Consider the following 26,495-nt stretch of genomic DNA (forward strand, 5'->3'; position numbering starts at 1 on the left):
AGTCTATTTCTTTTTGAGCCACTCTTGGTAGTTTGTGGTTTTCTAGAAATGTTTCCATTTCATCTAAGTCATCTAATTTTTTGGAGTAAAATTGTCATAGTATTCCTTCATAATCCATTTTATTTTTGCAAAGTTGACAGTGATGTCCCTTCTTTAATCTTTGATTCTAGTAATTTGAGTATTTTGTGGTTAAACTAACTAAAGGGTTGTTAATTTTGCTGATCTAGTCAAAGAACAAGCTTTTGGTCTCATTGATTTTTCTCTATTGTTATTATATAATTTATTTCATTAATTTCTACTCTAGTCTTTATTTCCTTTCTTCTGCTTATTTTTGGTTTAGTTTGCTGTTTTTTCTCTAGTGTTTTTGGTGGAAGGTTAGATTATTAATACGATTTTAGTTCTCTTACTATAGGCATTTACAGCTATAAATCCATCTTTAAAGAGTGTTTTGGCTGCATCCCGTAAGTTTTGGTATGCTGTGTCTTTATTTTCATCCATTTCAAAGTATTTTCTGATTTCCCTTTTGATTTCCTTTTTTAAAAATTTTATTGGGGAAGGGGAACAGGACTTTATTGGGGAACAGTGTGTATTTCCACGACTTTATTGGGGAACAGTGTATTTTCCCCAGGACCCATCAGCTCCAAGTCAAGTTGTTGTCCTTTCAATCTTAGTTGTGGAGGGGGCAGCTCAGCTCCAAGTCCAGTTGCTGTTGTTCCATTTTAGTTGCAGGAAGCACAGCCCACCATCCCTTGTAGGAGTCGAAACAGAAGTCTTGTGGTTGAGAGCAAGCGCTCCAACCAACTGAGCCATCCGGCTGCCTGGGAGCTCAGTGGAAGCTCAGCAGCAGCTCGTTGTCTTCATTCTAGTTGCGGAGATTGCAGCTCGCTGGCCCACATGGGAATCGAACCAGCAACTCTGTTGCCCAGAGCTCATGCTTTAACCAACTGAGCCACCCGTCCACCCCAGCTCCTTTTGATTTCTTCTTTTACCAATTGATTGTTTAAGAATGTATTGTTTAATTTCTACATATTTGTAGTTTCTCATTTCTTGTTATTGGTTTCTAACTTTATTCCATTGTGATTAGAGAACATACTTTGTATTATTGGATTATGTCCTCACACATGGTCTATCCTAAATTGAATGCTCCTTGTGCACTTGAGAAGAATGTACATTATGTTGTTGGTGGTTTGAGGGTTCTATGTCTGTTGGATCTAGTTCATTTATTGGGTTGTTAAAGTCTTCTATTTCCTTACTGATCTTGTCTCATTGTTCAATCCTTACTGAAAGTAAGATAGGCTTTTCTATTTCTCCTTTTATTTCTGTCTGTTATTGCCTCCTGTATATTCATGCTCTATTATTAGATGTATACATGTTTATAATTGTTATATCTTCCTGATGGGTTGACCCTTTAGTCATTATAAAACATCTCTCTTTATCTCTAGTAACCTTTTTTTCAAAAGACTATTTTGTCTGATATTAAACCACTCTAGTTTTTTGGTAGTGCTGTTCACATAAAATACAATTTTCCACCATTTTTCTTCCAAACTATTTGTGTCTTTGAATTTAAAGTGTGTTTCCTGTTGTCAACAAATAGTTGGATCAGGGCCAGCCCAGTGGCTCAGGCGTTTGGAGCTCCGTGCCCCTAACGCCGAAGGCTAATGGTTCGATTCCCATTTGGGCCAGTGGGCTCTCAACCATAAGGTTGCTGGTTCGACTCCTCCACTCCCGCAAGGGATGGTGGGCTGTGCCCCCTGCAACTAACAACAGCAAATGGACCTGAAGCTCAATTGCGCCCTCCACAACTATGATTGAAAGGACAACAACTTGACTTGGAAAAAATCCTGGAAGTACACACTGTTCCCCAATAAAGTCCTGTTCCCCTTCCCCAATTAAAAAAAAATAGTTGGATCATGTTTCTTTTTTTTAAATCTAGTCTTTCCATCTCTGGCTTTTGATGGAATTGCTTAATCCACACATATTTAATGCTATTATTGATATAGTTATATTTACATCCACAATTTTACTTTTTGTTTTCTGTATGTCTCAGCTTTTTTCTTCTTCTGTTTCTCTTTTACTGCTTTCCGGGACACTTTTAAATGTAGGATTTAAATATAATTAACAATTTTTCACCATTTTTAATTTTATATTTTTAGTCATTGTTTTAGGACTTAAGATATACATCTTAACTATCAGAATAAGCTTCCGATTTAAACTATCTTAATTCCAGTGATATAAAAATTTTACGCCTATATAGCTCTATTTTATTTTCTTCCATTTTTTTGGGTGTTGTTATTATATATATTGCATCTATAAATATTACAAACTCAACAATACATTGCTATAATTATTACTTTGCCATCTGTATTCATTTCCTTTTTCTCCCATTCACCTCCTTTGTAATGTTATTGGAAAATATATTACACATGTATTATATTTGTACTTATTATAGGCCTAACAATACACTATAAATTATCTATACTTTTACATTTTAAATCAGCTAAGAGAAGAAGAAAAAATTTATAGTGTATTTTATAATTACCTTTACTGGTGCTGTCTGTTCGTGTGGATTCCAATTACCTTCTGGAATCACTTGTTTTCAGCCTGAAGAACTTCCATTATTATTTTTTGTAAAGTTGGTCTGCTAAAAAAAAATTCTCTTAGTTTTTGTTTGTCTGAGAAAGTTTTTATTTTACCTCCATTTTTCATGATAGCTTCTTTGGATATAAGATTCTTAATTGATAGCATTTTCTTTAAGTAATTTAAAAATTGTACTACTATTGTCTTCCAGCCTCCAGTGTTTTTGATGAGAAGTCAGTCGTAAATCTTATTGGGGTTCTTTTGTTCATGATGTGTCATTTTTCTCTTGCTGCTTTCAACATTTTCTCCTTGTCTTTGACATTCATCAAATTTAGTATGATTGTTAGTTTCCGGGTGTCTTTGTATTAGGTTGGCGCAAAAGCAACTGCAGTTTTTGCAATTATTTTTAACCTTTTAAACTGCAATGACTTTTGCAACAACCTAATATTTATTTTTCTTGGACTTACTGAGCTTCTTGGATTTGTAGACTATTGTCTTTCAATAAATTTGGAAAGTTTTCAGCCATTATTTCTTTGATTATTTTTTCTTCTCCTTTCTGTCTCCTTTCTTTCTGCTATCCCCAGTAGGCTTATAATGGTGTCCTTATTAGTGTCACACATTTCTCTGAGAATACGTTCATTTTTATTCATTCTTTTTGCTATTTGCTTTTGGCTTGCATAATTTTATTGACCTAATTTCAAGTTTGCTAATTCTTTCTTCTGCTAGTTCAAATCTACTGTTGTGCTCCTTTAGTTAATTTTTTAAATTTCAGTTTTTGTACTTTTTTAATGCCATATTTTCTATTTGACTTTTAAAATAACTTCTATGTCTTAATTGATATTCTCTATTTGGTGCAATACTGTCATTATACCTCCCTTTACTTCTTTAAATGCTTTCCTTTACTTCTGTGAACATATTTATAATGATGTATTAATTTCCTGGGGCTGCTATAACAAAGTACCACAAACTGATTCATCTAAACAGTAGAAATTTATAGTCTACAGTTTTGAAGGCTAGTAATGTGAGATTAAGGTGCCAGCAAGCCCATGTTTCCTCTGAAGGAGCTATGGATGAATCTGTTTCAGTCCTCCTACCATGTTTCCCCAAAAATAAGACCAGGTCTTATATTAATTTTTCCTCCAAAAGATGCATTAGGGCTTATGTTCAAGGGGTATCATCCTGAAAAATCATGCTAGGGCTTATTATCTGGTTAGGTCTTATTTTTGGGAAAACGGTAGCTATTGTCAGTTCGTTGGTTTGTGTCAGCACAACTCCAATCTTTACATGGCATTCTCCTTGTGTGGCTGTCTGTCCAAATTTCACCTTTTTATAAGGATATAAGTCTTATTGGGTTTGGGGCCCATTCTACTACAGGTATGAGCTTATCTTAACTAATTTCATCGTCAATGAGCCTATTATCATATAAAGTCACATTGTGAGGCACTGAGGATTAATACTTCAACATATGAATTTTGGGGGGACACAATTAAACTCATTTTTGTTGTTGTTGCAACTAGACATTTCAGATAATGTATTGTAGCAACTCTGGATACTTTCCCCCTCCCCAAGGGCTTGCTATTTTCTTATTTGTTTATTGACTGGCTGGAATTCTTTCAGTTAAGTGTACTCCTCTACTCCCAGGTTAAGCCTCTAACATTGTTCCTCAGGGACACCTTTGGGTATGTCCATAGTCACTCTGGGATGACAATAGTGTTGGCAACATTCACTTTTTCTCTTTACCTTACCTTACCCAGTTGTGAAACTCCATTAATTGCTGGCTGATTGTCCTATTGTTTTCAACAGGGCCCTGGGGCATAAGTTCCTTTACAAACTAATCCAATCAAAATTGTATCTCCTTTGATGGAATCGTTTCTGAGGTCAGTATTTGATATCTGTTCTCACCCTAGCTGGATTCTTAACTACCTTACTCCCTGGTTCCCTCTTGTGAGCTTGCTGGCCTATAGTCTAGGCTATATTTTCATTTGCTTTACAAATGTCCTCCCAATTGTCTTTCATCAACCTCCACTGTTCTTGAGCGCACCCTCAGGTTTAAATTTTTCCTTGCTTTGTTGCAAATGAAGTCAGTTCCTTTAGGAAAATATTTGGAACTCTTTGTTTTATGGCAAAACCACTGTGCCAGGCCTCTGGAGCTGGGGTTGGGATAATGGAAAACTTCTCTTTGAATGACATTCTTACTCTAGTAGCTAAGTACGTGGTGGGTGGGAAGTAGCCTGAAGTCCCTTGCCTTTTGTGGTGTAGAACCACAGCCTCATGAGCTCAGGAAGGACTATCAGTGTACCACGTCCAGAGTAAAGCTTCTGTTCCATTAGTGGAGGTTGGTCTCCACTTCTTTGGTAGTCCGTCACCTCTCTCCTTTACTTGCCTACGCCTTAGCCTCAACAACAGTTAGCTGGGAGAAGGATGAGAAACACTGAGGTCCTGCTCTTCCAAGGAAGAAATCCCTCTGGATGGGAGCTGGGGTAGAGGGAGCCCTGTGTTCTTGGTTGAAGCAGTCTGGAGTAGTTTCTGCCTCACTGAGCTAGGAGTGTAACTGCAGTACCAGCTCAATTTATTCCTATCCTGCTTCCAACAAGATACAGAGTTGCTTTCCAGAGACAATAGACCAAAACTGTAAGTCATCTTTCTCCTCCAGTTGTACATGGAACCAAAGTCTCACTTCCACCACCATGGAACCAAAGGACCAGGAAAAACATGACCAGAGCTTGAACACCAGAATCATTTCAGAAGCCAAGGGTCCATTGTCCAGGAAGATCCAGTTCTGAAGCCCCTTACCATATCTTACCATAAATGGCCAAGTTCCAAATCTCTCTAATCAAACCTGCCCTGCCAACACTCTGCATATGAACCTGTTCTCCCTAACCTCTTTAAACTTGCTCCAAACTCTGAATTGGGGAGACATATTTGAGCCTTGCGGCCTGTCTCCTTGCCAACTGACTTAGCAATAAAAGCTTCTTCTTTTTTCAAAAGATGGTGCCATAGCATTGGATCCTATGCGAATTAGGCAACAGGCTCTTGCTCAGTAACAGGAAGGGGAAAGGAGAGAGCAGTGTTGGTTCTAATACCACAGACTGACTTTTCTTAAAATATTTTCATAGATTTTCTTAAATAGATGTTACTAGGTTTGCTGATTGCTTTTAGGACCATTTCCAAAGGCTTTAAATGGCTGTTTTTAAAAAGATTTCACCAGTTGCACTAGGGAAGTCATCAGAGCTGCTCATGTTGTCATCCTGGAAGTTTATTTCCTGTGTATTTAATCTTGGTAAACATTTATTAAAATAGTTAATTTCTTAAAGATCTTGCGCCCATGCTAAAGTGTCTGGTAGAACTTCTGCACATAACAGCAAATTACATCCAATGAATTTGCCTTATAATGCAGATATATTTTTCAAGCAATAGACGGTAATTCTTGCAGCTAATAATTTGGACCTACAATCGATTTCATTTAGTTTGTGAGTGTTAAGAGCTGTCCTCCTTTAAAAATAAAAAGTGACCAAAGAATTATAGAAAACTTTAAAGTACGCTTGGATCTCAAGGATAATCTAATTAGGGGTAGAGGTAGACTAGAGCCCAAGTGTCCAGATGCTCAGCTTTGTTGTGCACTTTGGAGTTAAGCATAATGCCTGTCAGACAGCAACAAACAGATTGTATATGCTTCAGAGTGTAGAAAACATTTTAATCTATATTATCTAATGTGATCTTCACAACAACCCTGGAAGGGAGCTTGGGAAGTACACTATTATTTTCAATTCACAGATGAGGAAACTATAGTTCAAATGTCCAATATGGAGGTAAAATGACCTTACATGGTAATCTCACTCAAACCTCCTCCTATTCTTTCCATTAAACCAGATTTCAAATTAGGTACCCAAGTTGGTGCATAAACTTTCAACCTTGAAACAAAGAGTCTCACATTCTAATCATAATAGCAACATTAATTCAGAGGGATAAACTGAACTAGGAAAATTGACACTTGGTGCAATTTTTATTTTATTTATTTATTTACTAATTTACTTATTTATTTTAGGAGGACACATCTAACAGTGGCCGATATGGGGATCGACCTGGCAACCTTGGTGTTATTTTTTTTTTAATTAAAGTTTATAAGGGTGACAATTGTTAGTAAAGATCCACAGATTTCAGGTGTACAATTCTATACTACATAATCTATAAATTCCATTGTGTGTTCACGACCCAGAGTGAGTTCTCCTTCCATCACCAAATATTTGATTCCCTTTACCCTCACCTACAACGATCCTCCCCCCTTACCCTCTGGTAACCACTAAACTATTGTCTGTGTCTATGAGTTTTTGTTTCTCATTTGTTTGTCTTGTTCTTTTCTTGTTGTTCGTACATATACCACATATCAGTGAAATCATATGGTTCTCTGCTTTTTCTGTCTGACTTATTTCGCTTAGCGTTATATTCTCAAGATACATCCATGTTGTCACAAATGGTCCTATTTCATTTTTTCTTACTGTCGAATAGTATTCCATTGTGCATATATACCACAACTTCTTTATGGATTCATATATCAAAGGACATTTTCGTAGTTTCCATGTCTTGGCCACCATAAATAAAGCTGCAATGAACATTGGACCACACGTGTCTTTATGGATAAATGCTTTCAGATTTTTTGGGTAGATACCTAGGAGTGATATTACTCAGTCATATGGTAATTCTAATTTTAATTTTTTGAGGAACCTGCACACTGCCTTCCATAATGGCTGCACCAGTCTGCATTCCCACCAACACTGTATGAGGGTTCCTTTTTCTCCACAGCCTCTCAAACACTTGTTACTATTTGTGTTGTTGATGATAGCCATTCTAACGGGTGAGGTGATATCTCATTGTGGTTTTTGTTTGCATTTCTCTGATGATTAGCGATGTTTAGCATATTTTCATATGTCTATTTGCCATTTGTATGTCCTCTTTGGAAAAATGTCTCTTCAGGTCCTCTGCCCATTGTTCAATTGGGTTGTTTGTTTTTATGTTGTTGGGTTGCATGAGTTCCCTGTATATTTTGGATATTAGACCCTTATCGGAGGCACTGTTTGCATAAATCTTCTCCCATTCAGTTGGGGGACTCTTTATTTTGTCAATGGTTTCTTATGCTGTGCAGAAGCTTTTAAGTTTCATATAGTCCCATTCATTTATTTTAGCTTTTACTTCCCTTGCCTTTGGAGTCAAATTCATAAAATGCTCTCTGAAACCAAGATCCATAAGTTTAGTATCTATGTTTTCTTCTATGCAGTTTATTGTTTCAGGTCTCATGACTAAGTCTTTCATCCATTTTGAATTAATTTTGTTACATGGTGACAGATAGCAGTCCAGTTTCATTCTTTTGCACGTGGCTATCCAATTCTCCCAGCACCATTTATTGAAGAGGCTGTCTTTCCTCCATTGTATGTTTTTAGCTTCTTTGTCAAAAATAATCTGTCCATATTTATATGGTTTTATTTCTGGGTTCTCAATTCTATTCCATTGGTCTATGTGTCTGTTTTTCTGCCAATACCATGTGGTTTTGATTATTGTAGCCCTGTAGTACAAGCCAAAGTCAGGAAGTGTGACACCTCCATTATTGTTCTTTTTTCTTAAGATTGCTTTGGCTATTCGGAGTCTTTTTGTGGTTCCAAACAAATCTCATGATTGTTTGTTCTATTTCTTTAAAATATGCCATTGGTTTTTTGATGGGGATTGCATTGAATCTGTATATTGCTTTGGATAATATGGCCATTTTAACTATCTTGATTCTTCCAATACATGAGCATGTAATGTCTTTCCATTTCTTTGTGTCTTCTTCAATAACTTTCAAAAATGTGTTATAGTTTTCAGAATATAGGTCTTTCACATCCTTGGTTAAGTTTATTCCTAGGTATTTTATTCTTTTTGCTGCGATTGCAAAAGGAATTGTTTTTTGTATATTTTTTTCTGAGATTTCATTGTTAGTATATAGGAAAGCAATGGACTTTTGTACGTTGATTTCGTAGCCAGAACTTTACTGTATTCGTTGGTTGTTTCTAATAGCTTTTTAGCGGAGTCTTTAGGGTTTTCTATATATAGCATCATGTCATCTGCAAAGAGTGATAATTTAACTTCTTCATTCCCAATTTGGATGCCTTTTATTTCTTTCTCTTGCCTGATTGCTCTGGCAAGGACTTCCAACACTATGTTGAAAAGCATAGGTGATAGCGGACAGCCCTGTCGTGTTCCTGAACGTAGAGCAAAGGGCTTCAGTTTTTAACCATTAATTATGAGATTAGCAGAGGGCTTGTCATATATGGCCTTTATTATGTTCAGGTATTTTCCTTCTATACCTATTTTATTAAGTGTTTTAATCATAAATGGATGTTGAATTTTTTCAAATGCTTTTTCTGCATCAATTGATATAATCGTATTATTTTTGTCCTTTATTTTGTTTATGTGATGTATCACATTGACGGATTTGCGGATGTTGATCCATTCTTGTGTCCTGGGGATGAGCTCCACTTGGTCGTGATGAATAATCTTCTTAATGTATTGTTGTATTCGATTTGCTAGAATTTTATTTAGGACTTTTGCATCGGTATTCACCAGAGATATTGGTCTGTAGTTTTCTTTTTTTGTGCTGTCCTTACCAGGTTTTGGTATCAGGGTAATGTTGGCCTCATAAAATGAGTTAGGGAGTACTGTCTCTTCTTCAATTTTTTGGAAGAGTTTGAGCAGGATTGGTATTAGATCCTCTTTGAAGGTTTGGTAGAATTCACTAGTGAAGCCATGTGGTCCCAGAGTTTTACTTTTGGGAAGGTTTTGGATCACTGATTATATTTTGCCACTGGTGATCAGTCTGTTTATATTTTCCAGTTCTTCATGGTTCAGCCTTGGAAGGCTATATGTTTCTAAGAACTTGTCCATGTCTTCTAGGTTATTGAATTTGGTGGCATATAGTCCTTCATAGTATTGTTGGATGATCCTTTGTGTTTCTCTGGTGTCCGTGATAACTTCCCCTTTTTCGTTTCTGATTTTGTTAATTAGTGTCTTCTCTCTTTTTATCTTAGTGAGTCTAGCCAAGGGTTTCTCAATTTTGTTAATCTTTTCAAAGATCCAGCTCTTTGTCACATTAATTTTTTCTATTGTCTTTTTGTTCTCTATTTCATTTAGTTCTGCTCTGTTTTTTGTTATTTCCTGTCTTCTGCTAACCTTGGGATTTATTTGTTCTTCTTTTTCTAGTTCTTTAAGGTGTAACATGAGGTTATTTATTTGGGAGTTTTCTTGTTTCTTGAGATAGGCCTGTAATGAGATAAATTTCCCTATTAAATCTGCTTTAACGGCATCCCAAAAATTTTGGCAGGATGCATTTTCATTGTCATTTGTTTCCATGTAACTTTTGATCTCTCCTTTAACTTCTTCTTTGACTCAGTCGTTCTTTAAAAGTATGTTGTTTAATCTCCATGTATTTGTGTTTTTTCTTCCTGTCTTTTTGCAGTTGATATCTAATTACAAAGGATTGTGATCAGAGCATATGCTTGGTATGATTTCAATCTTCTTAAATTTGCTGAGGCTGATTTTGTGTCCCAATATACGGTCTTTCCTTGAGAACGTTCCGTGTACACTAGAAAAGAATGTGCAGTCTGATTTTTTAGGATGAAGTGCTCTATAAATGTCAATTATGTCCATTTCATCTAATGTGTCATTTAGGGCTGCTATTTCGTTATTTATTTTCTGTTTGGATGACCTATCCATGGCTGTCAATAATGTATTTAAGTCCCCTAGCATAATTGTGTTTTGTTCAGTTTCTCCCGTTAGTTCTGTTAGTAGTTGCTTGGTATATTTCGGTGCTCCCTGATTGTGGGCATAAATATTGATGACTATTATGTCTTCTTGTTGTATAGTACCCTTCACATTATGAAATGTCCATCTTTGTCTCTTGTTATCTTGTTTACCTTGAAGTCTGTTTCATCTGATATCATTATGGCTACACCTTATTTTCTCCGGATAGCATTTGATTGGAATGTCAATTTCCACCCTTTCACTTTAAGTCTATGCTTGTCCTTGTAGCTGAGATGTGTCTCTTGGAGACAGCATACGGTTGGGTTTAGTTAGTTTTTTTTTATCTAATCTGCTATTCTGTGCCTTTTTATTGGTGAGTTCAGTCCATTTACATTTAGGGTGATTATTGATATGTGAGGATTTCCTGTGATTCTATCTTTAGTTTTCTGGTAAGGCTGTGTCCCCATTGTTTCTTTCCCCGTTTGTTGTTGACTGTTGTTTCTGTGTGGTGGTATTCTATGATGTTTCCCTCTGTTTCTTCTTTTATTACAGTATATATTTCAGTTCTGGATTTTTTTTTGAGTGGTTACCCTTAAGTTTATCTAAAAGAATCAGTGACATCGAAGATAGAAACCTGGAAATTACACAGATGGAAGAAGAAAGAGACTTTAGACTTAAAAGAAATGAAAGAACTCTACAAGAACTTTCTGACTTCATCAAAAAGAGCAATATAAGAATAATGGGCATGCCAAAAGAGGAACAAAGAGAGAAGGGAACAGAGAGTATATTCAAACAAATAGTCAATGAGAACTTCGCAGATTTGTGGAAAGAGCTGGATCCTCGAAAACAAGAAGCAAATAGAAAACCTAATTACCTCAACCCCAACAGACCTTCTCCAAGGCACATTTCATTGAAGCGGTCAAAAATCAATGACAAATAAAAAATCCTCAAGGCAGCCAGGGAAAGGAAGATGGTAACCTACAAAGGAAAGCCCATTATACTATCAGCAGCTTTCTCAGCCGAAACTCTGCAAGGCAGGAGGGAGTGGAACCAAATATTCAAAGTATAAAAGGAGAGAAATTATGATCAAAGAGTAATATACGCAGCAAAGATATCCTTTACATATGAAGGAGGAATAAAGACCTTTCCAGACATACAGAAGCTGAGGGAATTTTCTAATACACGACCTGCACTACAAGAAACACTGCAGGAGGCTATTTGACCACCATCAACAGGGACAATTTATGGCAACCAAAACATAAAAAGGGGGAGAGTAAATGCCTGGACCCGAACGTGGGAATGGAGAAACTAAGCATTCTGAAGAAAATGGACTACTCTAAATATCAAACTTTGTTTTACATAAACTTAAGAGTAACTGCTCAAAAAAATCCAGAACTGAAATATATACTGTAATTAAAGAAGAAACACAGGGGAAAATCATAGAATACCACCACACATAAATAATAGACAAAAACAAAAAGGCAAATAAACAGTGGAGACACAGTCTCACAAGAAAACTAAAGAAAGAATGATAGGAAATTCTCACATATCAATAATCACCCAAAATGTAAATGGACTGAACTCATCAATAAAAAGTCACAGAGTAGCAGATTGGATAAAAAAAACTAAAGCAAACCATATGCTGTCTTCAAGAGACGCATCTGAGTTACAACTACAAGTATAGACTCAAAGTGAAAGGGTGGAAATTGACACTGCAAGCCAACGGTAAGCAGAGAAAATCAGGTGTAGCCATAATGATATAAAATGAAACAAACTTCAGGGTAAAAAAGGTAACATAAGAGAAAGATGGACACTTCATAATGGTGAAGGGGACTATACAATAAGAAGACATAACGGTCATCAATATTTCTGCCCCCAATCAAGGAGCACCGAAATATAGCAAGCAACTACTAACAGAACTAAAGGAAGAAATTGACCAAAACACAGTTATACATGGGGACATAAATACATCATTGAGCTATGGATAAATCATCCAAAGAGAAAATAAATACGGAAATAGGAGCCCTAAACGACACATTAGATGAAATGGACATAACTGACATATATACAGCACTTCATCCAGAAACATCAGACTATGCATTTTTTTGTAATGTACATAGAACATTCTCAAGGATAGACCATATATTGGGACATAAAATCTGCCTCAGCAAATTTAAGAAGATTCAAATCATACCAAGAATATTCTCTGATCACAAGGCTCTGAAATTGGATATCAACTGCAAAAAGAAAGGAGGAAAAACCACAACTAGATGGAGAAAAAATAACATACTTTTGAAGAACGACTGGGTCAAAGAAGAAATTAGAGGAGAGATCAAAAGATACATAGAAACAAATGACAATGAAAATACATCCTACCAAAATTTTTGGGATGCAGCGAAAGCAGTTTTAAGAGGGAAATTTATATCATTACTGGCCTATCTCAAGAAACAAGAAAAATCCCAAATAAATAACCTCATGTTACACCTTAAAGAACTAGAAAAGAAGAACAAATGAAACCCAAGGTCAGCAGAAGAAAGGAAATAACAAAATTCAGAGCAGAACTAAATGAAATAGAGAACAAAAAGACAATAGAAAAATTAATGTGACAAAGAGCTGGTTCTTTGAAAAGTTTAACAAAATTGACAAACCCTTGGCTAGACTCACTAAGATAAAGAGAGAAGACACTAATTAACAAAATCAGAAATGAAAAAGGGGAAGTTATCACGGACACCACAGAAATACAAAGGATCATCCAAGAATACTATGAAGGACTATATGCCAGCAAATTCAATAACCTAGTAGAAATGGATAAGTTCTTAGAAACATACAGCCTTCCGAGGCTGAACCATGAAGAACCGGAAAATCTAAACAGACCGATCACCAGTAACGAAATTGAATCAGTCATCCAAAACCTTCCCAAAAGCAAAAGTCCGGGACCAGGTGGCTTCACTAGCAAATTCTACCAAATCTTCAAAGAGGATCTAATACCAATCCTGCTCAAACTCTTCCAAAAATTGAAGAAGAGACAGTACTCCCTAACTCATTTTATGAGGCCAACATTACCCTGATACCAAAACCTGGTAAGGACAGCACAAAAAAGAAAACTACAGACCAATATCTCTGATGAATACAGATGCAAAAATCCTAAATAAAATTCTAGCAAATCGAATACAACAATGCATTAAAAAGATTATTCATCATGACCAAGAGGGATCATCCCTGGGACACAAGGATGGTTCAACATCCACAAATCCATCAATGTGATACATCACATAAACAAAATAAAGGACAAAAATCATATGATTATATCAATTGATGCAGAAAAAGCATTTGACAAGATACAACATCCATTTATGATTAAAACACTTAATAAAATAGGTATAGAAGGAAAATACCTTAACATAATAAAGGCCATATATGACAAGCCCTCTGCTAATCTCATAATTAATGGTGAAAAACTGAAGCCCTTTGCTCTACGTTCAGGAACACGACAGGGCTGTCCCTATCACCTCTGCTTTTCAACATAGTGTTAAAGTCCTTGCCAGAGCAATCAGGCAAGAGAAAGAAATAAAAGGCATCCAAATTGGGAATGAAGAAGTTAAATTATCACTCTTTGCAGATGACATGATGCTATATATAGAAAACCCTAAAGACTCCACCAAAAAGCTATTAGAAACAATCAATGAATACAGTAAAGTTGCCGCTACAAAATCAACGTACAAAAGTCCATTGCATTCCTATATACTAACAATGAAATCTCAGAAAAGAAATACAAAAACAATTCCTTTTGCAATTGCAGCAAAAAGAATAAAATACCTAGGAATAAACTTAACCAAGGATGTGAAGGACCTATATGCTGAAAACTATAAGACATTTTTGAAAGAAATTGAAGAAGACACAAAGAAATGGAAAGACATTCCGTGCTCATGGATTGGAAGAATCAACATAGTTAAAATGGCCATATTACCCAAAGCAATATACAGATTTAATGCAATCCCCATCAAAATCCCAATGGCATTTTTTAAAGAAATAGAACAAAAATCATCAGATTTGTTTGGAACCACAAAAGACCCCGAATAGCCAAAGCAATCTTAAGAAAAAAGAACAATAATGGAGGTATCACACTCCCTGACTTCAGCTTGTACTACAGGGCTACAATAATCAAAACAGCATGGTATTGGCAGAAAAACAGACACATAGACCAATGGAATAGAATTGAGAACCCAGAAATAAAACCACATAAATATGGACAGATAATTTTTGACAAAGAAGCAGATAACATACAATGGAGAAAAGACAGCCTCTTCAATAAATGGTGCTGGGAGAATTGGATAGCCACGTGCAAAAGAATGAAACTGGACTGCTATCTGTCACCATGTAAGAAAATTAATTCAAAATGGATGAAAGACTTAAGCATAAGACCTGACACAATAAACTGCATAGAAGAAAACAAATGTACTAAATTTATGGACCTTGGGTTTAAAGATCATTTTATGAGTTTGACTCCAATGGCAAGAGAAGTAAAAGCTAAAGTAAACTAATGGGACTATATGAAACTTAAAAGCTTCTGCACAGCAAAAGAAACCATCGAAAAAATAAAGAGGCAACCAACTGAATGGGAGAAGAGTTTTGCTTACAGTGCCTCCGATAAGGGGCTAATATCCAAAATATACAAGGAACTCATGAAACTCAACAACAAAAATCAAACAACCCAATTGCAGTCAAATGCTCTACCACTGAGCTAAACCCCCAGAACAACCCAATTGAAAAATAGGCAGACAACGTGAAGAGACATTTCTCCAAAGAGGACATACAAATGGCAAATAGACATATGAAAACATGCTCAACATCACTAACAATCAGAGAAATGCAAATCAAAACCACAATGAGATATCACCTACCCCAGTTAGAATGGCTATCATCAACAAGACAAATAGTAACAAGTGTTGGAGAGGCTGTGGAGAAAAAGGAACCCTCTTACACTGTTGGTGGGAATGCAGACTGGTGCAGCTGTTATGGAAGGCAGTGTGGAGGTTCCTCAAAAAATTACGAATAGAATTGCCATATGACCCAGCAATCCCTCTCCTGGGTATCTACCCAAAAAATCTGAAAACATTTAGAGATAAAGACACGTGTGCTCCAATGTTCATTGCAGCTTTGTTTACAGTGGCCAAGACATGGAAACAACCAAAATGTCCTTCGATAGATGAATGGATAAAGAAGTTGTGGTATATATACACAATGGAATACTATTCGGCAGTAAGAAAAGATGATATAGGAACATTTGTGACAACATGGATGGATCTTGAGAGTGTAATGCTGAGCGAAATAAGTCAGACAGAAAAAGCAGAGAACCATGTGATTTCACTGATATGTGGTATATAAACCAAAAACAACAAAAGAACAAGACAAACAAATGAGAAACAGAAACTCATAGACACAGACAATAGTTTAGTGGTTGCCAGAGGGTAAGGGGGGTGGGAGGGTGGGAGATGAGGGTAAGAGGGATCAAATATATGGTGATGGAAGGAGAACTGACTCTGGGTGGTGAATACACAATGGGATTTATACATGATGTAATACAGAATTGTACACCTGAAATCTATGTAATTTTACTAACAATTGTCACCCCAATAAATGTAAAAAATAAATTAAAAATAATGAATTAAAAAAAGAGATGTTGTGGTATATATACACAATGGAATACTATTCGGCGGTAAGAAAAGATGATGTAGGAACATTTGTGACAACATGGATGGATTTTGAGAGTGTAATGCTAAGCGAAATAAGTCAGATAGAAAAAGCGGAGAACCATGTAATTTCACTGATATGTGGTATAGATACCAAAAAGAACAAAAGAACAAGACAAACAAATGAGAAACAGAAACTCATAGACACAGGCAATAGTTTAGTGGTTACCAGAGGGTAAGGAGGGAGGGGGGTGGGAGATGAGGGTAAGGGGTATCGAATATATGGTGATGGAAGGAGAACTGACTCTGGGTGATGAACACACAATGGGATTTATAGATGATGTAATACAGAATTGTACACCTGAAATCTATTTAATTTTACTAACAATTGTCACCGCAATAAATAAAAAAATATATACTATGAAGGAAAAAAGCAGCTTCAATCTAATCAGTTATATATATTTCTTAATCTTATCATATCTTGCTATTCAATAAGATATTAATACAGTTTGTGTATTATTTTTTAAACTACAAATGCCTGGGTAAATAGTAATCCAAGTGATCACATCCGCATGGGTTCTTCCCTTTCCCTAATTCAAGATTTGTTGTATTTTGAATCTTGTAGACCCTGGTTCAAATTTTGACTCTGCCACTTGCTAGTTGTGTAACCTGTAGCTTCAGGCTCCTTATCTGCAAATGGGGTTAATGAAACAAATTAAAGTGCTCTCATGAGAGGAAAATGAGGTAACGTGTATGAAGGAAACAGCACATTGACTAGAACACAATAAACACTCAGTGGGTATTCTTTCTCTTCCCTTTCTTTTACAATTAACAGTGAGGAAGTTAGTAACCATGAAGTTCTCAGAGAACAATTCAGTCTACAGGTATTTCATGGTATTGATTCTGTGTGAAAAATTCAGAAAAGCCAGACTAGTGAGAAGATTGCAATGATTAGAGAAGTATTCCTGAAGGAGGTGGGAGTTGAGTTTGTCTTTAAGGGATGGATACCCTTTAAATGGATACTCCAGTGTATCTCAAAATCCTCTATTTGAGCACCAGGATTCTGCATAATGGGCCAGGGTGTCCCATTTAAATAAAAGATAACATTCTCTCAATTTGAAATTTCCGTTTTATACATGTCTTTAATTCTCTGACACTTGCTACAGCTTCTCTAAATTAAAATAGAGAATAAGATAGTAATGAATTTACTCTTATAATGAGTTATTTTATGTTCGATAAAGTTATTTTGTGATATTCTACAAAGAGAATCATGACTTCAGTTGTTCTGCCACCTGGACACATTTAAGACTCACTGAGATGGGTGAAAAACATGAAGCAGATGAGGAACAGCATAAAGATATCATAAGAAAAAGTATTTGATGGTATAATGAACAGACTTACATGGAGTGAACAGCATGGGTTATGGATTCATAGAAAATAATGGTTAGGTAATAATAAGGTATAGTACTATCCTGAGTATAGTAGTTTATAATTTGCAAAGAGTTTACACATATCCGAGCTCACTCTCATAACTTTGTGAAATGAAGAGGGCAGGTAATAATGTTACAATCAACACTGAAAGCTTCTAATTATTGAGCATTTACTATGCACCAGACATCATTGCTAGATGCTTTATATACAGAGGGTGCCAAAAAATGTATACACATTTTAAGAAAGAAAAAACTGTATTAAAATTGTAATACTCAATATATACTGATAAGAAAAGATGAATACAAGTCATGTGTATACATTTCTTTGGCACCCCCAGTGTATTATCTCTAATGCTCATAACAACCATGCAATATGCTGTTGTTATCTTAATTTTACAGTTGAGTAAACTAAGGCTTAGAAAGATTAAGTCATTTATCCCAGGCCTGCACCTAGAAAAGAGCAGGTGCTTAAATTTGAACCTCAGGTCTGTCTGATATCAGCTCCACTATCCTATTCTAACAGCACGAAGAGAGGAAAGAGGTAAAAGTGTATAGGGCAGTAACAAGTACATGACACTGTAGCTTACCTACAATAAACCTAAGTTTGGGACTTCTCGAAAATAAACTAGAATAATATTTAAGTCTGTTTTATATAAATAGCAGCAGTGCTCTCAATCCTGAAACTCAACACATCCCATTTTGAAGGTCCAATTGCCATACTGAAGTATTTTGGGGACACTGAGTTCACTTCAGAACTCATGCTCTGGAGTAATTTATCTAACCTGAAATGGGAGAAATGAAAAGCTTTCTAGGTTGACATCCTTTACCATTTATTTGTTTTCCTCCCTATGGGAAGCAACCAACACAAACCCCTTATGTAACAGTAATGTTTAAAGCAATCCACAAGGTGAAGCATGAGTACTTTCCATGACGGGCTCCCTATCAAGGCATTTTCTTTCCATAAGGAGAGGTTCAGAGATTGCCAAAGCCAGGCATCAGCAGCAAGGCCTGCCTTGAAGTTCCATTTCCTCTTGAAAGAGTGAAACATTCATGATACTCGTTCAGAGGGAACAAATGGTTTCACCCATGGGAAAAGGTTTGGATTGTCAATACCCTTCAGGGAGGAGATAAATGCTGACACTAGAGTTGAGACTAGAGAAAAAGCAGCATCTATTTTAGCTGCCAGACAGAATGATGTAATCTGTCATAGAATGTTGACCCTGTGGTAGGGAAGCTTTGCTACCCCTTCCCTACTGGAGGCATACTTAAAACCCAGAAGACATAGTATTAATAAAAGGCCCCTGAGAAGCTGAAAAGATGACACTGGGTCTAGAAACTAAAGTTCATACAACTTTACTCATAGGAGAGTTCCTCTGTTCTGTACATAAAGCCACTGATTAACTCATATTATGATTTTAAAACTTCATTTTTTTAATTTAAAAAAATATGAAAAAACACCCTTGAAAACTATTTGATTTTTGGAGAAAATTGCATCTTTTGCAACAAGAAAGATTGATACATTTTTACTTATAGACAAAATTCTGGGTTAAAAACATTCAAAAACAAAGTAAAATAAAAACACTTATATAAAAGTACCTACTATATAAGATTCTAGGGCCTTACTACTCAAAGTGTGGCCCACCTGCCAGTAGCATAGGTATAACCTAGGAGCTCATTTAAATGCTGAACATCAGACCTCTTAAATCAGAATATGCATTTTAACAAAATCCCAGGAAAATTTGAGAAGCATTGGTCTAGGCTTGGGAAACATTTCTCCAAGTGTGTCTTTTGACTACTTTCATTAGAATAATCCTGGGTATTGGTTAAAAATTAAGGCTCTTGAGTTCTAATCCAGACCTACTAAATCACATCTCAGAGTGGTACGCAGGAGTGTGAATTACTAACAGGTATATTAGGGCAGTAAATCTCAAACTTCAGCATACATCAGAATTAGAGGGCCTATTAAAACACAGACTACCGGGATCTACCCCAGAGTTCTCTGATTCAGTAAGTATGGAGTGCAGCCTGAGATTTTGCATTTCTAACATGTTTCTCAGTGACGTTGATGCTACTGGTCCAAGGATCACAACAGGAGAACTACTCCATAGACATAATTTTAACAAGTTTAATTATATGGTTCTCTAGTCTAGGTTAGCAGGTAACAATGAGAAAGGGAGTAGAGGCAGGCATACCAATAGCAGCAAGAAGCAATATCTGACAGGCTGAGGATGGAGGGGAAAAACAGGTACTATGAAAAAGAAATATAAGAAATAAATGAATATATATTTCTCAGGCTACTGAGTGTAAGTGTCAAGAACCTTACGTGTCTCACTCCCACCCCTCTTCCATGACTACCAGTCTCCTACTCCTTGAGGATAATCACTGTTATCTTATGTGATAGTGATGTGAGATAATGGATGCTCATTAATAATGAACCCCAGTCATCAAGAAGAGGTTTAAATCTGTTTAGTTTACTGTTTAAGCAGGTAGAGAATTGTACAATACATTTTAGAAATATTTCCATTGATGGTCAACTTTTAAACACTGTTTAAGTTGTCTGATAAATTCACTTTTGAAAACCACTCTATCAATTCCAAATGATGCAGGATAAACGGAGATTACCTAAAACTGGAGTCCAGGAAATCCAAAGATGATAATAACAACATCTAACATTTAAAAACCAAGTTCATTTTTTTATGTAATACTCACAATAATACTTTGAGACACATATAATCATAGTTTCTTAAATGATGACTATCTAAACTAAGGTTCAGAGAATTAAATTAAATTGTTGAGATCACACAGGTAGTTAACTGGTAGTGGAGCTAGATTTGAACTTAGGTCTATCTGACTCCATTTTTTTTTTTAATATCATGCTGCTTTCTTTACAGGGAATAAAAAAGCTCAGGCTGAGAAGCTGGATACGTAGACAGTTCTTCTGGGTCTCTGCAGGCCGTACTCCTTGTAGAGCGTCCTGTAAGACAGGCATCCAAACTTCATTAGCATGAGCAGTTTCTTTCACTTACAGAAACCAGAAGAACTCTCTTAATGCTTCTGTGTGCCTTAACTTACAATATGCCCTTTCTTCCTCCTTCACCACTGTGCATTTCACTGTTGCCTGAAACCACTCCTATCTCTTCCTACACCAATTCTTCTTGCCCTATGCTCCAATTCTTTAGTGACAACACAGAGAACTAATGGGGATAGGAGAGGCAATCAGAAATAAAGAGAGAGGAAAGACCTAAGGTCTGTGTAGCTGTCTCTCTTCTCCCATTCCCTACTTCCTTAGTGCCTGGCCTGATCTCCACATCCCTCTCACAGTCTGTTCCTGCTCCTATGGTAAATGACTCAAACTCTGAGGCTGGCCGGTCATGTTATAAAGATAAAGATCACTTATCCCTCCAAGGATTTAGGCCCCTCCATTCACACATATGCACACATTCAATTTTTCTGAGAGGACTAACGGAATCGGGTGGTTTAGAGAAGAAACTCTTTTCATATCTGTCTGTTTCATGTAGTTGTTGGCAGTTGGTAGTCTTCAAAACCTTCAAAAGAGCAGAGTGCTTGCTTCATTCAGGATGGGCTACTGAGAAGAGATATTATTTTATTCCGTAGTGGGTCTCAAAAGAAAGAAACTGGGAAAAACGAAAAAAGCAAAAGTTTTGTGTGCAGCAGACCTAGATAAAATTCCTTTTTTAAAATTAAAGTTTATTGGGGTGACAATTGTAAGGTAACATAGGTTTCACGTGCACAATTCTGTATTATATCATCTATAAATCCCATTGTGTGTTCACCACCCAGAGTCAGTCCTCCTTCCATCACAATATATCTGATCCCCCTTACCCTTTTTACCACCCCCCACCCCCTTACCCTCTGGTAACCACTAAACAATTGTCTGTGTCTACGAGTTTTTCTTTCTCATTTGTTTGTCTTGTTCTTTTGTTGATTTCCATTCATATACCACATATCAATGAAATCATACGGTTCCTTGCTTTTTCTGTCTTATATCGCTTAGCATCATACTCTCAAGATCCATCCATGTTGTCACAAATGGTCCTATTTCATCTTTTCTTACTGCCGAATAGTATTCCACTGTGTATATATACCAGAGCTTCTTTATAAATTCATCTATCGGAGGATACTTTGGTTGTTTCCATGTCTTGGCCACCGTAAATAAAGCTGCAATGAACATTGGAGCACATCTGTCTTTATGTAAAAATGTTTTCAGATTTTTTGGGTAGATACCCAGGAGAGGGATTGCTGGTTCATATGGTAATTCTATTCGTAATATTTTGAGGAACCTCCACACTGCCTTTCATAGCGGCTGAACCAGTCTGCATTGCCACCAACAGTGTATGAGGGTTCCGTTTTCTCCACAGCCTCTCCAACACTTGTTACTATTTGTCTTGTTGATAATAGCCATTATAACTAGGATGAGGTGATATCTCATTGTGGTTTTGATTTGCATTTCTCTGATGATTAGTGACGTTGAGCATTTTTTCATATATCTATTTGACATTTGTACGTCCTCTTTGGAGAAATGTCTCTGTTTGTTTTTTTGTTGTTGAGTTGCATGAGTTCCTTGTATATTCTGGATATTAGCCCCTTATCAGAGGCGCTATTTGCAAAAATCTTCTCCCATTCAGTTGGTTGCCTCTTTATTTTGTCAATGGTTTCTTTTCCTGTGCAAAAGCTTTTAAGTTTGATATAGTCCCATTCATTTATTTTAGCTTTTACTTCCTTTGCCTTTTGAGTCAAATTCATAAAATGCTCTTTGAACCCAAGGTCCATAAATTCAGTACCTATGTTTCCTTCTATGCAGTTTGTTGTGTCAGGTCTTATGCTTAAGTCTTTGATCCATTTTGAATTAATTTTGGTACATGGTGACAGATAGCAGTCCAGTTTCATTCTTTTGCACGTGGCTTTCCAATTCTCCCAGCACCATTTATTGAAGAGGCTGTCTTTCTCCATTGTATGTTTTCTGCTTCTTTGTCAAAATTATCTGTCCATATTTATGTGGTTTTATTTCTGGGTTCTCAATTCTATTCCATTGGTCTATGTGTCTGTTTTTCTGCCAATACCATGCTGTTTTGATTATTGTTGCCCTGTAGTACAAGCTAAAGTCAGGAGTGTGATACCTCCATTATTGTTCTTTTTCTTAAGATTGCTTTGGCTATTCGGGGTCTTTTGTGGTTCCAAACAAATCTGATGATTTTTGTTCTATTTCTTTAAAAAAATGCCATTGGGATTTTGATGGGGATTGCATTAAATCTGTATATTGCTTTGGGTAATATGGCCATTTTAACTATGTTGATTCTTCCAATCCATGAGCACGGAATGTCTTTCCATTTCTTTGTGTCTTCTTCAATTTCTTTTAACAATGTCTTATAGTTTTCAGCATATAGGTCTTTCACATCCTTGGTTAAGTTTATTCCTAGGTATTTTATTCTTTTTGCTGCAATTGCAAAAGGAATTGTTTTTTGTATTTCTTTTTCTGAGATTTCATTGTTAGTATATAGGAATGCAATGGATTTTTGTACATTGATTTTGTAGCCAGCAACTTTACTGTATTCGTTGATTGTTTCTAATAGCTTTTTGGTGGAGTATTTAGGGTTTTCTATATAGAGCATCATGTGATCTGTAAAGAGTGACAATTTAACTTCTTCATTCCCAGTTTAGATGCCTTTTATTTCTTTCTGTTGCCTGATTCATCTGGCAAGGACTTCCAACACTATGTTGAAAAGCAGAGGTAATAGGGGACAGCCCTGTCGTGTTCCTGAATGTAGAGAAAAGGGCTTCAGGTTTTCACCATTAATTATGAGATTAGCTGAGGGCTTGTCATATATGGCCTTTATTATGTTAAGGTATTTTCCTTCTATACCTATTTTATTAAGTGTTTTAATCATAAATGGATGTTGTATCTTGTCAAATGCTTTTTCTGCATCAATTGATATAATCATATGATTTTTGTCCTTTATTTTGTTTATGTGATGTATCACATTGATGGATTTGCGGATGTTGAACCATCCTTGTGCCCCGGGGATGAACCCCACTTGGTCGTGATGAATAATCTTTTAATGCATTGTTGTATTCGATTTGCTAGAATTTTGTTTAGGATTTTTGCATCTGTATTCATCAGAGATATTGGTCTGTAGTTTTTTTTGTGTTGTCCTTACCAGGTTTTGGTATCAGGGTAATGTTGGCCTCATAAAATGAGTTAGGGAGTACTGTCTCTTCTTCAATTTTTTGGAAGAGTTTGAGCAGGATTGGTATTAGATCCTCTTTGAAGGTTTGGTAGAATTCACTAGTGAAGCCATCTGGTCCCGGACTTTTGCTTTTGGGAAGGTTTTGGATGACTGATTCAATTTCGTTACTGGTGATCTGTCTGTTTAGATTTTCCAGTTCTTCATGGTTCAGCCTTGGAAGGCTATATGTTTCTAAGAACTTGTCCATTTCTTCTAGGTTATTGAATTTGGTGGCATATAGTCCTTCATAGTATTCTTGGATGATCCTTTGTATTTCTGTGGTGTCCGTGATAACTTCCACTTTTTCATTTCTGATTTTGTTAATTAGTGTCTCCTGTCTTTTTATCTTAGTGAGTCTAGCCAAGGGTTTGTCAATTTTGTTAATCTTTTCAAAGAACCAGCTCTTTGTCACATTAATTTTTTCTATTGTCTTTTGTTCTCTATTTCATTTAGTTCTGCTCTGATTTTTCTTATTTCCTTTCTTCTGCTGACCTTGGGTTTCATTTGTTCTTCTTTTCTAGTTCTTTAAGGTGTAACATGAGGTTATTTATTTGGGATTTTCTTGTTTCTTGAGATAGGCCTGTAATGATATAAATTTCCCTCTTAAAACTGCTTTGCTGCATCCCAAAAATTTTGGTAGGATGTATTTTCATTGTCATTTGTTTCTATGTATCTTTTGATCTCTCCTCTAATTTCTTCTTTGACCCAGTCGTTCTTTAAAAGTATGTTGTTTAATCTCCATGTATTTGTGTTTTTTCCTGCTTTCTTTTTGCAGTTGATATCCAATTTCAAAGCCTTGTGATCAGAGAATATGCTTGGTATGATTTCAATCTTCTTAAATTTGCTGAGGCTGATTTTATGTCCCAATATATGGTCTATCCTTGAGAATGTTCCATGTACACTAGAAAAGAATGTATAGTCTGATGTTTTAGGATGAAGTGCTCTATAAATGTCAATTATGTCCATTTCATCTAATGTGTCATTTAGGGCTGCTATTTTGTTATTTATTTTCTGTTTGGATGATCTATCCATAGCTGTCAATGATGTATTTAAGTCCCCTAGTATAATTGTGTTTTGGTCAATTTCTCCCTTTAGTTCTGTTAGTAGTTGCTTGGTATATTTCGGTGCTCCCTGATTGGGGGCATAAATATTGATGACTGTTATGTCTTCTTGTTGTATAGTCCCCTTTACCATTATGAAATGTCCATCTTTGTCTCTTGTTACCTTTTTCACCCTGAAGTCTGTTTCATCTGATATCATTATGGCTACACTTGATTTTCTCTGGGTACCATTTGCTTGGAGTGTCAATTTCCACCCTTTCACTTTGAGTCTATGCTTGTCCTTGTAGCTGAGATGTGTCTCTTGGAGACAGCATATGGTTGGGTTTAGTTCTATGATCCAATCTGCTACTCTGCGCCTTTTTATTGGTGAGTTCAGTCCATTTACATTTAGGGTGATTATTGATATGTGAGGATTTCCTGTCATTCTATCTTTAGTTTAGTTTTCTGGTAAGGCTGTGTCTCCATTGTTTTTTTGCTTTTTGTTGTTGTCTATTATTTCTGTGTGGTGGTATTCTATGATTTTCCCCTGTGTTTCTTCTTTAATTACAGTATATGTTTCAGTTCTGGATTTTTTGTGTGCGGTTACAATTAAATATATGTAAAAGAAAGTTTGATATTTAGAGTAGTACATTTTCTTCAGAATGCTTACTTTCTCCAATCCCATGTTCAGGTTCAGGCCTTTACTCTTCCCCTTTTTATGTTTTGGTTGCCACAAATTGTCCCTTTTGATGGTGGTCGAATAGCCTCCTTTAGTATTTCTTATAGTGCAGGTCGTGTATTAGAAAATTCCCTCAGCTTCTGTATGTCTGGAAAGGTCTTTATTCCTCCTTCATATCTAAAGGATATCTTTGCTGGGTATATTATTCTTGGCTCATAATTTCTCTCTTTCAATAGTTTGAATATTTGGCTCCACTCCCTGCTGGCTTGTAGGGTTTCTGCTGAAAATCTGATGATAATCTAATGGTCTTTCCTTTGTAGGTTACTGTCTTCTTTTCCCTGGCTGCCTTGAGGATTCTTTCTTTGTCGTTGATTTTAGACAGCTTCAATACAATGTGCCTTGCAGAAGGCCTGTTGGGATTTAGGTAATTAGGTGTTCTATTTGCTTCTTGGATTCGAAGATCCAGTTCTTTCCACAAGTTTGGGAAGTTCTCATCGACTATTTGTTTGAATATACTCTCTGTTCCATTCTCTCTTTCATCTCCTTCTGGTATGCACATTATTCTTATATTGCTCTTTCTGGTGGAGTCAGGAATTTCTTGTAGATTTCTTTCATTGCTTTTAAGTCTCAAGTCTCTTTCTTTTTTCATCTGTGTCATTTCCAGTTTTCTATCTTCGATGTCACTGATTCTTTCCTCCATCTGGTCAACTCTACTACCTAAATTAGCTATTTCATTCTTCATTTCTTCTATTGAGTTCTTAATCTCCAGAAATGACCTTTAGTTCTTTTTGAAAATTTCAATCCCTTTGTTAAAATGTTCATGTTGTTCTTTGATTGTGTTTCTGAGTTTAATAAACTGCCTTTCTATGTTTTCTTGCATCTCATTGAGTTTTCTCATAACTGCAATCTTGAATTCTCTGTCATTTAAGTCACATATTTCCATATCTTTAAGTTCCTTTTCTGGAGACTTTTCACTTTCTTTCTGAGCTGTCTTGTTGCCTTGGTTATTCATGGCAATTACTGATTCATTATTTCTTTTCCTAGACATCTACAGGAGTGGCTTCTGC

At 36.1% G+C, this 26,495-nt stretch overlaps 1 protein-coding gene across 3 annotated transcripts in view; it reads right to left on the reverse strand.

The window, feature by feature from the left end:
* The window catches only part of ZC3H12B (zinc finger CCCH-type containing 12B), a 191,055-nt gene that overhangs the window by 68,325 nt on the left and 96,235 nt on the right, over positions 1-26,495 (reverse strand). The window contains exon 1 of one of the 3 annotated variants that reach the window (XM_074323582.1): positions 2,540-2,645. The exons of the other annotated variants lie outside the window; for them this stretch is intronic. The gene's annotated coding sequence lies outside the window, so the exon portion shown is untranslated. Of the gene's footprint in view, positions 1-2,539; positions 2,646-26,495 lie in introns of those variants that run through there. 3 annotated transcript variants of the gene reach the window in all.

This window comes from Rhinolophus sinicus, chromosome X (genome assembly GCF_036562045.2).
Source record: "Rhinolophus sinicus isolate RSC01 chromosome X, ASM3656204v1, whole genome shotgun sequence".
In the NCBI taxonomy this organism is placed as follows: domain Eukaryota; kingdom Metazoa; phylum Chordata; class Mammalia; order Chiroptera; family Rhinolophidae; genus Rhinolophus; species Rhinolophus sinicus.